Here is a 14,145-nt window from a genome sequence, read left to right on the forward strand (position 1 = left end):
TGGGCTGCTTCCATAGCTTGGCTATTGTAAATAACACTTCAGTGAACATAAGGGTACATGTATCTATTCAAATTAATGTTTCCAGTTTCTTTAGATATAAACCTAGAATTGGATTTGCTGGGTCATAAGGCAGTTCCATTTTTCATTTTTTTTTTACAAAACTCCATACTATGTTCCATAGTAGCTGTACCAATCTTCATTCCCACCAACAGTATACAGGATCCCTTTTTTCCACATCCTCCTCAGCACTTATTTGTTGATTTATTGATGACAGCCATTCTGTCATCAGATGATCACCATTCTGTCACCTCACACCTGACAAAAATAAATGACCAAACAAAACAGAAACAGACTCATATATACAGAGAATAAACTTATCATTGTTTATGTTGTATAGATTTTGTATCTTACTTTCATTTTCATTCTCAAGGTATCTTTTAATTTCTCTTTTGATCTCATTGTTAACTCATTCATTGTTTAGTAACATATTATTTAAAGTTTTTTGTGTGTTTCAGGTTTTTTTGGTAATTGATTTCTAGTTTTATGCCATTGTGGTCAGAGAAGATCCTTGATATGATTTGAATCTTTTTAAATTAATTCAGAATTGTTTCATGGCTTAACACATAGCCTATCATGAAAAATGTCCCATGTGTATTTGTAAAAAAGAATGTATATTCTGTTGCCTTGGGATGAAATACTCTAAAACTATCAATTAAATTCATCTAGTTTAGTGTGTCATTTAAAGCCACTGTTTCCTTGTTGATTTTCTCCCTGGAAGATCTATCAACTGATATTAAGGGGGTGTTAAAGCCCCCTACTATGACTGTAGTACTGTGAATCCTTCCCTTTATGTTCATCAGTGGTGCTCCTATGTTGGGTGCATACATATTTACAAGGTTATAGCTTCTTGTTGGAGTCTTCCCTTTGTCATTGTGTAATGTCCTTCTTTGTCTTTTATCATAGCCTTTATTTTACAGTCTATTTTGCTGGATTTAAGTATTGCTACCCCAGCTTTTTTTAATTTCCATTTGCATCAAATATATTTTTCCATCCCTTTACTTTCAGTCTGTGTGTGTCTTCTGATCTGAAGTGGGTCTCTTTTAGACAACATATTTATAATGTCTTATCCATTCAGCTCCCCATGTCTTTTTTTTGTTGTTGGATTGTTTTATCCATTTACATTTAAAGAGATTATTGTTAGATACATAGTTATTGCCATTTTATTATTTATATTATGGTTCTTCTCCTCCCCCTCCCTCCCTTCCCCCTCCTCCTTTCTTCTCCTTCTTCTCTTCTTCTCCCTTTAACATTTCTTATAAAACTGGTTTGGTAGTGATAAACTCTACCTTTTGTTTCCTGGGAAACTCCTTATCTTTTCTTCAATTTTAAATATAGCCTTTCGGGGTAGAGCAGTCTTGGTTGTAAGTTCTTGCTTTTCATCACTTTGAACTCTTCTTGCCAGTCCCTCTGACCTGAAATATTTCTGTTGAGAAATCAGCTAACAGTCTTATGGGAGTTCCCTTGTGGCTAACTCTTTTTCTTTTGCTGCTTTTAAGATTCTCTCTTTGTATTTAACTTTTGCCATTTTAATTATGATGTGTCTTTATGTGGGATTCTTTGGATTTATCTTGTTTGGTCCTCTCTGAGCTTCCTGGACTTGTGTATCTATTTCCTTCACCAGATTAGGGAAGTTTTCAGTCATTATTTCTTCCAATAGCTCCTTAATCCCTTGGAAGCTTTCTTCTGGGAACCCTAGAATGAATGTTGTAACCCTTGACATTGTCCCATTGATCCCTTAAACTATAGTCATTTTCTGTTTTTCTGCTTTAATTGGGTGTTTTCTACTACCTTGCCATCCAAATTACTGATTTGAACCTCTGCTTTATCTAACCTGCTGTTGATTCCTTCTAGTGTATTGTTTATTTCAGTTACTGTGTTCTTCACTTCTGACTGGTCCTTTTTTGTGTGTGTGTTTTTTATGTCCTTTTTTATGCATGTTTCATTGTCACCTCAGTTTTGCTGCCTCTCTGTGTTTGCTTTTGTTTGTTTTAAGTAGATACCTTATGTTTTCCAGTCTTTTTAGGATTGCCTTATGTAGTAGGTGTCTGTGGGAATCATGTGGCAGTGCCCTTGATCACCTGGGCTGGGTGCTCTAAGAGTGTTCTTTCTGTGGGTTATGTATGCCTTCTGTTGAGCCTTGATTGTTGTTGGCACATTCACGGATGGGGATGACCATTAAGCTGACTTGTTGTGAGTACTGGCCATGACCAAAGTGTATGAGCAGGAGTTGACCCCATGACGCAGAGTTTGGTTCAGCATGGTCTGGTGCCAGCTGGGACCTACCTTTGGGTGTGCTGCTTGTGGAGGTAATTGGGTGGTGGTCTGTTGAGGTCTGAAGCCAGATCTCTATGTGTTGTTTCTGAGGCCTTTGGAGGGTCTCATGCAGATCAATGCCTGATGCTGCCTGTGGGCAGCCCTGGGCTACCTGTTTAGGCTACAAAGTAATTTGTGGTTGGTAATTTCCTCTGCTGAACCTCATTGAGCATGGGAAGGGCCCAGTTGTGAACCAAAATTGGCTGCCACCAATATTGGACCTGAGGTAGGTTAGCAAAAAAGCCCAAGACACTTTAAGACCTCCTGCTGCATGCTGGCTGTCTGTTGGGCTCAGCCACTGAAAAAACCTTGGGTAGTGTGCTAGTCACATGAGACAGGCTTTCAGAGTCAGTACTTAGAGGCAAGTGGTGTTTACTAGGTTAATCCAGTTTCAAACTCAGCACCCATGCTGGGTCTAAGGCCACTTAGCAAAAGTTTTAGGGTATGCTGAGGCCACACATCACCCACCTGGGGCCTGTGGACTTTTGCAATGGAGTAAGAGATCTCAGGGATTTGTAAGTGTGGAGCTAATCAAGTTCACCAGGCTCTAGCAGATTTAAGACTTGACAGGGTGGAAGAAGGGTTTAACCGAAAATGTGGAGCCTGTCAACTGTGTGGGAAGATGGTCCTTGCCTTGAAGCAAAACAACTCCAGTTTCTCCCTGTGTATCTCTGGCATTCCTTGAGCTTGACAGGAATTCCTTGAGAGTTTTTTTTTAAAGACTGCAATGTGGGCTTCAGGCTGGTTGCTGCTGACAGAGTGTTTGGCTGTGCATGAGTTGGTTAGGGCAGGGCCTAGGGAATAGTCAGGATGGACTAGTGTAACTCACCAGACTACTGCTGGGTTAGGGGAGTAATTAACCCACAAAAGATGGAGGCCATGGTGGGACTCAACACAGGGGCACTGGAGACTTTCCCTGCAGTCCTTGCCTCAAAGCCACAATGCTCAGTCTCTCCCTGTTTTACTCTGTTACCTTCTGAGCTGACATCCCTCTGCTGGAGCCCAGAGTAAGTGCCTACAAATAAGAGTTTTTGTGTTGTCCCTTTAAGAGGATGCCTGGGTTCCCAGCAGTCTTTTGTCTTCCAGGGGGCAGATGGAACCCCTGCTGATTTTCACAGCATATTTCGTGGGCTCCTCTTCCGGGCACTGGTGCTGTGGGCTGTGGAGCCTGGCATGGGGTTGAGACCCCTTTGCTCCTCAGGAGGGACTTCTGCAGTTGAGATATCCATTTGGATTCATAACTACTGCACATGGGTGCAAGGCCAGCCAGTTTCACATCTCTGCTCCTTCTACCAGTTCAGTGTGGCTTCTTCCTTAGTTATGGGACTTCTGTCTAGCTACTCTTCAGATGGTTGTCCAGGTTGATTGCTCTATAATTTAATTATAATTTTGATTTGGTCCAGAGGAGGTGAGTGCATCTTTCATCTACTCCACCATCATGGACTTTCCTCGAAAATATATATTTTTCTGTTCTCATATTTAAATGATAGTTTTATTAGGGGTACAATTTTAGGTTTCAAGTTATTTTCCTTCAGAATTTTGAAAATCTTTCTCCATTGCTTTGTAGCTTCCAATCCTCTTTTTCAGAAGTTAAAAATTAATCTATGTCCAAAGATGATGAAACCATCACACAGTGTCTGAAATGAAAACAAACATGAATTTACTGCTTGCTGTAGTAAGAAAGAACTATATTGTTAGGCTCAGTCTCTTCAAGCAGAGCAAACTTCTAAGCTTGTCTTGGGTTTTTGGGAAGCATGGAGTTCAGGGACTGGTGGACTTTCAGAGGCTTTATTGGGTTGCTATCATCTGTAGAAACATAGTTCTTTGGGTGTGTTTATTGTAGTGAGTCTACCCCTGATTGACCAATGTTCAGAAGTAAGGGACTGATGCTGGTTGTTTGGCTTTCAAAAGCATGTTCATTGAGAACAGTTGACTTTGATAAATTAAAAACCAAATTTGGATGGACACTTATTACCATGACAGAACAATTATCTTTATCTAAGTTTTGGGGAACTCTTTTTTTCTCACTAATTGCTGATCCTATGTGTATGACCCGGATATTTTTTCCTCTTTACAGCCTGGCAGGATCTTCTCTTTGCCTGAAATGTTTGAAATTATACAGTGTTATAGAATTAGCCTGAGTCTGTTTTCACTTGGTAAATGTTTCAGTCTGGAAACTCAGATTATTAACTTTTTCCTTCCATTCATTTTCTGTTTTCTCTTTCTTTCTTCCTGTCTTTCTTTCCTTTTTTTTGAGTTCAGGCAGTTTATTTAGGAGGTCATCTAAGGGAACACCAGTAGGGAAGTAGAGAATGAAGACAAAAATAAAGGAAACCAATAAAAATGTTCATTATCAAGGACATATTTATTGCCATTTTTATTTTTTTAACTATGTTCCTATTAAGTGCAATCCTGCTGGGGATTTCTGGAAGCAAGTAAAAAATATTCATGGTAGTTATCCCATCTATGGTGCAAGGGAACTAAAATACTCTTATCAGCCATTGACAGCCAGCTCCTGTCAATCAGCCATTGAAGGTTCTCCCTGCAAAGACAGGGAGAGTCCATGCCTAACACATGCATATAGGTAGATTAGGCACTAGTGGTCACAGAAAACCCTCTGCAAGAGGTTTATGTGCTGGCACTCAGGATGTCAGGCTGGTGTGCACTGAAATGGTAGTCATAGCCAAATAGATTTATGTGGAGCACTACATTTTTCTATGTTTTTAAATGCTAATCTTCATTGATCATTTTCCTAATTGTTTTAGTTTCTTAATCTCCTAGTTCCATCTCTTTTTCTTTTTACTGGCAAAATTTGTCAACTTCATATTTCAAACTTTCTATCAAAAATTTTCATTTCTGCTATCATAATTTCTAACACCTTTCTGATGTTGTGGTTTTGTTGCATTTATTTATTTACTTGTTAATTTATATTGGGGTAGAATTCTGTTCTTTTTTCATGGTTATAGTAGCTTCTCTTTGTGAGATTTTTGACATTTGTTTTACTTTTATTTCCTCCATATTACTTTTTCCTCTTTATTTTATGTTCTATCTTCCAGGTTAAAGGCTTTTCTCAGATAACTTAGTCTTTGTATTTGACAACATTTAAGAGTAAGACACAAAAACACAGGCTGGAAGCTTGGAGGCTATGAGATGTTGGTCTAATGTGAGTTTCACTGTAGAAGCATCAGAGTGGGCTGTTTAATGTGGAAACCTCACATTTCATTATCTTTTCAGTGTCTTGTCTTTCATCATGGACTAGCTGTATTTCCCAGGACAGATTCTTCCAATGTCCTGCCAGGAGGGTGAAAGTCTAGATTTCAGTGTCCTGGACTCAAAAAGGAGAACAGATGTGGCATGTTATGTTTACAAAGCTAATATGCACACACTCATTTAATCCCCTATTATTACTACAGTTCCCTCATCCTTAGCCTCACTGGTATTCTTCCACATAGACCATCTACTTCACCTCATTCTGATAATGAACCATCACTCTTTGTCAGTTAAGAATGGGCAGTTTCTGGGATGCTGCACAGATCTGGAGAGAATTTTAGGGACCCAATTCTTTCTAAGACAAAATTTCTAATAATACTCCTTATTGAGTGCACATTCCATTTGATTCTTACTTTCATAAAGTACCTGAGACATTAGTTTCTAAGTCTTTGGATATTCTTAAGTCAGATTTATTCTTAGTTTTCTCTACTGTTTGATTAGATTCAATTTTCTCAGCTCTGCGTATTCTATCACTATGTATTCATCTGTTTCTTGGGTTACTTTTTCTGTCTCCATTCATTGAGTTTCAGCTTGAAACTGTCCCTTCACTTGTGTTAGTGGAGGGAGTTCCAAGAAGCTGAAAGGTAGAAGTACATGTTAAATCATCTTTACACAGAACTTGTTTTTCATTTTCTATTTATTTGAAATGTGTTAATTCCTTCATAATTGAATCTATCTTGTAATTTATTTGTGATAGATCTAACACTGGTTTACAAAAGATGACTCCAATTACAATAGTCTTAAAGTAATGTTTTCCTCTTTAACAATACAGAACAGAAAAAGTAGTTTGGCACTAACCCAGTTGAAGGGGAACACATAATTGTAAGTCAAGATTAATATTCCTGGGAATATCTTTCCATGCATTTGTATGCCAACAGGTTTCATAACAACCTTAATGAGAAAAATGCCTAAGCCTGTGCAAACTTGTAGGAGAGGTGTAGTCATGCATAATCTTACACTAAAATCTGCCAAGGCAGTGCATGCTATGGAATTCATAATTTCAGTCTTCATTCCACACAGTAGCTCAAAGCCAGAAACATATATGCTCCTGAGTCTTTGTCAAGTTAATCACCTTTCCCTATTGTACCAAAAGTGCAATACATACTTCTTAACAAGCTGTCACTATAGTAATCTGCTTACTAAACATACAATAAATCACATACAATGTAAGTTAATGTTGTTCTGTAAATTGCAGTCATTTTTTCCAGAACATTGTTTTCTGTTGCTTTTTGGAGATGATGAGCTTCCTTACCTAGAACCAAGCCAGACAACAACACACACAAAAAAACCACAAAGTACATGAAGGCAGTTAGTCCATTTCCCTCTGAGATGGCTCTGTGTTCTCTGACTGAAACCATGATCCTCTCTCACCACCTGAAGAAAATTTTCCCTTGACCCTGCCAACTCCTGAAAGTTGACTCTGACCTTTCAGTTGTCATTTTTTTTTTTTACTTCTATCCTCTTTCATACCTTAGCAGTATTTGCTGAGATGACTCAGACCTTCTTTATTAAGAGATAACTCATAAAACAACAACTCAAATATAATGGGCCTCAGTAGGAAATCTTGATTTCCCACCTCAAACTCAAACTTCTCTCCATTAAGCATATTCTAGTTGGTAATAATAAAAAGTATTGAACAGATATTTAGATATTGTGCTATTACTTTATATATATTAACTCTTTTCACCATCACAATAATCCTGTGAAATACAATCTATTTTGCCCAGTTTTATAAATAAGAAAACTAAGTCCAGAGAGTTTATGTAATTTGCATGAGGTAAAATGCTGGTCAGTGGTGGTCCATGTATGTGAACAGTAGTACCACCATTCATCCAGTGACCCAAGCCAGAAACTTAGGAATCAGTATTAATTTCTCTTGTTCCCTTTCTTTCTACATTCTTACCATCGTAGGCCAGGCCACCATGGTTTCTCATCTGCACCACGGTACCAGCCCTCCAACTATTTTCACTCATGTTTCTTATAGATTATTTTCCATATAGCTGATGTGTGGATTTGATAAATCCACAATCATAATGAGATTTTTAACAAACTTCTTTCAAAACCTGACTTCATGTTATTGACATAGTTGTATAGATAAAAATGTATATTGTGTGGATAACACAATTAACAAACTAAATCTGATGTTTGCATATGAAATATTGCACATATATACAAAGATAAAGAATATACTTTTTTTCCAAAAACACTTGGAACATTTACAAAACTTGACTTTTGCCTAAGTCACATAGTCTCAACCAATATCAAATAATCATTATCCTATAGACCACAATATTTGATCATAATATAATAAAATCACAAACCAGTAACAGAAAGGTAGTCAACTTCTCAGCACTGTTTTCCCCTTACTCTTCCCCCTATAAAAGAGAACTACAATTCCCAGACTCCCTTGAGCTCTGGCATTCAGTCTCTGCCAAAGGAACACAGGACAGGATGGCTCTGAGCTTAGATTGGGAGGAAGAGTGGAAAAAGCAAGTTGTTTCCTCCTTGCCACAGATAGCTTCTCTTGGCTTTCAGCTTCTGTTGGGACATCCCCACTTCAGATGACTCCAAGTTTAAGCTTGGGGTAAGCCACCTCCTTCTATCATCCCTTTAGACCTACAATGGTAATGGCTTCCTGCTGTTGCTACTTTCTGGATTGACTCATTGTACCCAGTTGGCTTCTTAGCACAGAGTCACCATGGAATCAGTTCTCTGAATTAAATCCTTTCCAGTCAAATCTATATATCTACATTTATTCATTTATCATTGTTATGTAAAACTTTGTGGTGGAAGAGCCCAAAGAAAGAGGCTGACAACTCCAGCATTACAATATAAGTTTATTAAGGGAATCAATATAGAAACTCATCTTGGGCAGCAGCAAGATGACATGGATATCCTCAAGGCTATATGGCAGGTGCCAAGCAGATATATATGACAAAACAGGATGGATAGGGGTATTAGCATGTTTCCTGCCCCAGGTAAGGGGGAAATGCCTTACATACTTACACAGGGTAGGGCAAAGGCTGTTCTAGGAACCAGCATGCTTGGGGCAGAGGGGAGGAGTCAGACAGCCTCTGAAGGGGTTTACGGAAAGCAGTCTCTGTTCTGGCCCAGATCTAGCTGATCTAGCACAAAGGCCTGGCAGCAGCAGCCAGACAGGGTCAGGCATATCACGGATCAGTGTTTCTTCCACAGTCCTCTATCTCTCTGTCATGACCAATATAACGCATATATTTAGAAATGACATCTAAATAATTTATGGGTTAATATTTGGAGATGAGCAACAATATAAACTATATATCTTTGATTTTGGGGGGATGTAAGTAAAGTATCACTTACAGAGAAATTTATATATCAAAAAGTAAGATCTCAAGTTGATCTTCCTGGTTTGCCTTACTTGTACTATACAAGGTACTTGTACTTACTTGTACTATACAAGGTACTATGTGCCTTACTTTGTACTATATTCACTAGTCTATTTGTTTTAATTATTTTCCTTTTTCCACCAATTACAATTTTATAATTACACTTTTAGAGTTATAATTATAACTCTTTTCCTTTTTTATCAATTATTTGATTTTTGAGGCACCTGTAGCTCTGTTGCTAACCTCCATTTATACTACACAGTTAGCCTTGGAAGCAATACTTCCATGCCATGCCTGCCCCAGGCTTTAACTTTGTGCTGGTTGGTATACTATAAAATTTATACTGTTGCCCTGGCTTCTCTCCTAACCTCCATCCCCATATTTATAAATGGGTATAGACATACATTTTCAGATCACCCAATTTAAAATAGCTAAAACTAAGTTCATCATCCTGCTCCTCCACCTCTAGAATATCCTCTTCTTAATCCTCTGCATGGCCCTGTCACTTTTCCCAAAACCTGTCCTTGAAAACTCAGATACTCTCAGGGAAGAAACTACATTTCACTCATAGTAATGGCTTTTGTTCTAAGGAAAAAGCCCAACATGCTAAGTATGAAATAAGTATCTTTTGAATCATCAAAGGCCTCCACCCTCTTTCTAATTCCATATACCTTTCTATTTTTTTATAGCTCTATAATGCCCTCTCAAACCCCTCCTTTTCCTTCTATTTTTGTTGTGACTAGTCCTCTTGACCACTCATCTGGAGAGGTCAAAGGCAGGCTGAAACTCTGAGTTAAATTAAACTAATCTCATAATAGAAATCATGTTAAAATGCAAAATACTTCTTAGTCCACAGGAAGAGTGAGACCTGACTGCAAGTTTCTCAGAGCATAATTGAGAAAGAGTGTGTTGATTAGATGGGGTGTTGGTATGCAGAAAACACGGTAAAGGCTAATGATGCCAGCAGAGCCTAGTCAAGCCCTGCTCAGAATGCCTCCCAGTCCCAGGGGTTCAGCTTCTTCTGGTGATGGATGTCCAGTTGTTGCAGTATTTTTTTGTTGGCTTTAACTTCTCCAGAACCAAACCCGATCAACCTCTAAATTTCTGGCTATCCCACAACTATTCCTTCAATTATCCAGGCTCAGAATATAAAAATTATTACAGACTCCTTGTCCCTTCTATTTCTTGTATCTACTTGATTGATCCATTTTGATTCTTATTCTTTCCTTTTCTCTCTCTTTTTTATTCCTGCTTCTTCCCTTCCAGTCGTAACTCATGAGTTACTCATTAAAACACACCCAAATTAGTGTGTAACTAGATTGCTTTGCTTATTATCACCCCTCCTGAGAGTCCTGCCCATAGTACTAGATTCCTCAAATTCTGTGTTGCCTTTCACTATGTAATGACAGAAGACCCAGGAGCATACAAAGATTCCTAGCAGCCTTTCCATCCTGGTATTTAAAACAGGCACCTCCTTCCTCAAAACCTAGCACTTCCCTTCTCACCAACATTGCTGTGGGTTTCAGCCATATGGAGTTCTCTTCCCTTCTCTGAACAAACTATGTTCATATTTGTTCCCCACACTTTGCACTGAGGGTTCCCAAATCAGAGCCATACATCAAAGTCCCCTTTCCTCCTTAAAACTTTTGCTGATATTCCTGACTGAGATCCATTCCTTCCTTCTCTGGCATTCTTTAGGCCCAAGGACATTTAGGTGGAGTGAATTTGCCACGAAGCTAATGAGGCTTACATTTGAGGGCCCCTTTCTTGAAACCCTCTCCAAGACTAGGTACTTAATTTTTATATATATATATTTTTTCTTAAAAGAAGATCTTTCAAGTCATAAAAGCCTTGGGTCTTACATCAACTGGATCTGTTCCTGAGTTTAGGTACTTAATTATATTCTTTCCTTGAAGTGTTTTCAAACTGGTTAATGCATAATCAATTTGTTTTCTCAACTTAGAGTTTACTGCTCTATAATGCTGTACAGCATATAGAGCGGTAATTAAAATGGTCATTGGCGAAGATCTATAGGCTCCAAACATCACCTCCTCCATTGCCTCACTTTGTGACAACTTTTACTTCTTATCTTTATTGAGTCTCAGTTTCTTCATCTGGTAAGTGGAAGTGACTATGGTGAAGATTGCATTATGACTTTCACAGGTTCACAGGCTTTTGCCTTATGGGCCCCTTATTCCATAAAAATATTGCAAACTATACTATTTATGACTGTGAGTATAACGGCTAATATCTGTAAGTATAAAGGCTAAAATAAAGGTTATTTTCTCTTTTGATTCTGAAAGAAACTAAAACATTTTCATGGAATTCTAAAAGTATTGTGGACCCCAGGCATGGTGGCTAGTGAGCCTAATGATTGGGTCAGCCATGATTACGGTATCCATGCAGTAGGAGTGTATTGGGTAAATGATAAATGAGACAATGAATGTGAAGCACTCATTGAGCAACAAAGTGCCTGACACACTTTAGGTGCTCAATAGATATTAGCCATTATTATTTTTGTTACTACATGCCTCTTTTGTACCCTTTACAGTGAATAATTAATATAAATGCTTACCAAAATTATTTGAATAGAGCATATTTGTAGTGTTAAAAGACAAACTGAGGCATCTTACATTTTTAAGTTTATTTGAACAAAAATTTATTGGAAAAGGCAGCACCAAACTGAAAGAGGTTAGGAATGCTACACAGATGGGAGCCAGTGGAAAGACTTTTAAAGAGAAGAGATGGAAGTAAAGCAAGGAAATTATTTGACTGGCTATAGGTTAAGTGGTTGCCTTATCTGGGAAAGCCTAGTTTGCTGTCTGTGATTGGTTGTCCTTAGATTTTGGTTTCTTAACCCTGGAGCAATCAGACATATTTTTTGGTTTGCTTACTTAGGCTACTAAGGTACTAAAGCTACCTCAGTCTAATGGCCTCCTTGTTTAATTAATTTAACAGTGGCAATGGGAGTTGGGAAACAGAAATGCCACATTATTGTGTATTACAATATCAATTAAAGCATTTACTATGTATTTGCTTGTGTTTCCAGGCTTGACGCCCACCGTGCATTTACAAGAAATTATTGTCTGCCAAGTAGAGGATCAGATACCTTTGACTCGAACTTCTCAAGAGTCTCTTGAACATTAGATTTCAAGACTTCACCTAAAAGATTCTAGTTCTGGAGGGGGATCTGAAGGTATGCTTTTTTTTTTTTAATCTCACTCCAAAGGTGATTTTGAAGAGCAGCTACATTTGTCAGAAACCATCATCATAGGCAAGTCAGTAGAAGACAGAGGTGACTGCAAGAGTGGCATGTGAGGGCTCTGACTAACCTCTTCTCAAACTTTGTAACACCCACCCCCAATCACTGCAAATAAAAATAGCATGTCTGCAACACAAATTCAGCTTCAAGACAAATCCTTTAGACACTAGATTGTACCCTATAACTTCCTTAACTAAGTAATTCTGAAGTTGCCAGCAGAAATAACATAATCCATACTGTAGCTCTCAAGAAACTTCTTAGATATACACACAGAACTAGGATAGCATACCTTAAGGGCTAAGTGAGTACTGTAGACACGGAGCATTCATTCAGAGGAAGAAGCAATTACTACATGCTGAGTTGTTGGCAGAGGCCTTACAGTGAAGAGTGATTTCAGCAGTGTTGTGGAAGAAGGCAGACTGGTATGTATGTTAGTAAGGAAAAGGAATGCTGGACTGGGCAGAGGGGGTCAGCAGACCTAGGAATAAATCTAATTTTGCCAGTCACTAGCTGTGTGTTTTTGAAAATGAAGGTACAGAAAGATATAAACCTGTCAGCATCTATTTGAATAGAAAATATGGTATAATAGTGCTAATATTTGCAACGATATAATTTAAATCAAAAACATTTTTAAGAATAAAGAGAAATAACTCTATGATAAGGAACAGTCCACCAGGAAGATAGAATCATCGTGTAGTTATATGCTCTTCTCATTTAAAAAAAAAGCCTTGAAATAAGCTAAGCCCCTAACTGGGAGAATTTCACTCAAATAGCAATAGATCACCCATTTGAAACATTAATAAGGATAAAGAATAGTTGATCTGAACAACAAGAAGGGGAAACTGAAGCACAGAACAGTGAAATAACTAGCTCAAGATCACGTAGCTAGTAAGTGAGAGAACCAAGATTCAAATCAGGGAATACTTCTACTGCCAGACCTCAGCTAAAGTGGTATTTAGAGAGATAAACCATTGAAATGTACTTACAAAAATATATTTAAAATAAGTCAATCAAGTGTTTAATATTCAATTTAACAAGTCAGAAAAGAATAAATCTCCAAAGAAGAAACAAAATATGAAAACTCAAAGTGGGTTCTCGGAAAAGCCTTATCAAACAGACTTCTTAACTTATTGACAGAGAGAAATTCACAGAGAATTTGAGAGTGACAGAGAGAGGAGCAAAGAAGAGGGCATAACTAGAGATACAGCTGAGATTTAAAAAAAATTATAAATAATAGTATGAAGAACTTCCTGCCAATAAATTTGAAAACTTTAAGAAAATGTATTGTTTTCCAAAAAAGAAAAATTACCAAAATGCTAAAAAATGAAAATACAAAGGAAGAAATGAAGAGTAATCAAGAAACTTCCAACCTTCTTCTTATCACTTACAAAGGCAGGTACAGACAATTTTATGGTGTATTTTAACAAACCCTTAAAGAAAGATAATCTGAAAGTTTTCAGAGATTTAAAGAACAAAGAGAAAAAGGAAGAAGAGGAAAACCATGTACTTTATTTTATGAAGTTATAACTACCTTGACACCAAGAAGGGATAATAAGAGTACAAGAAAAAAAATTAAAGATGAAAATTTTGTAAGTAAGGTATTAGCCAACAGACCTTCAGTCTGAGTCCCAGTGATATCTATTTGCAATGTGGAAGTAGAAAGAAGGCAGAAAGAATTTTTTAGAGAAAATTTTAATTGTTTTTATTTTTATTATTTTCTTAATCCTCACCCAAGAATATGTTTATTGATTTTAGAGAGAGAGGAAGAGGGGGAGAGAGAGAGAAACACTGATCAGTTGCCACCCATACATGCCCCAACCAAAGATTGAACCCACTACCTGGATATGTGCCCTGACTGAGAGTTGAACCCGTCAC

General features: G+C 37.7%; 1 long non-coding RNA gene across 1 annotated transcript in view; it reads left to right on the forward strand.

The window, feature by feature from the left end:
• LOC123810364 overlaps nt 1-12,198 on the forward strand; it is a 66,012-nt gene extending 53,814 nt beyond the window's left edge. Inside the window, exon 3 of the long non-coding RNA XR_006784236.1 lies at nt 12,058-12,198. This is a non-coding gene — a long non-coding RNA (uncharacterized LOC123810364). The remainder of the gene's footprint in view (nt 1-12,057) is intronic.
• The last annotated feature ends 1,947 nt before the right edge of the window (nt 12,199-14,145 follow it).

This window comes from Phyllostomus hastatus, unplaced genomic scaffold, assembly GCF_019186645.2.
Source record: "Phyllostomus hastatus isolate PE091 unplaced genomic scaffold, TTU_PhHast_1.1 phas_scaffold_60, whole genome shotgun sequence".
NCBI lineage: Eukaryota > Metazoa > Chordata > Mammalia > Chiroptera > Phyllostomidae > Phyllostomus > Phyllostomus hastatus.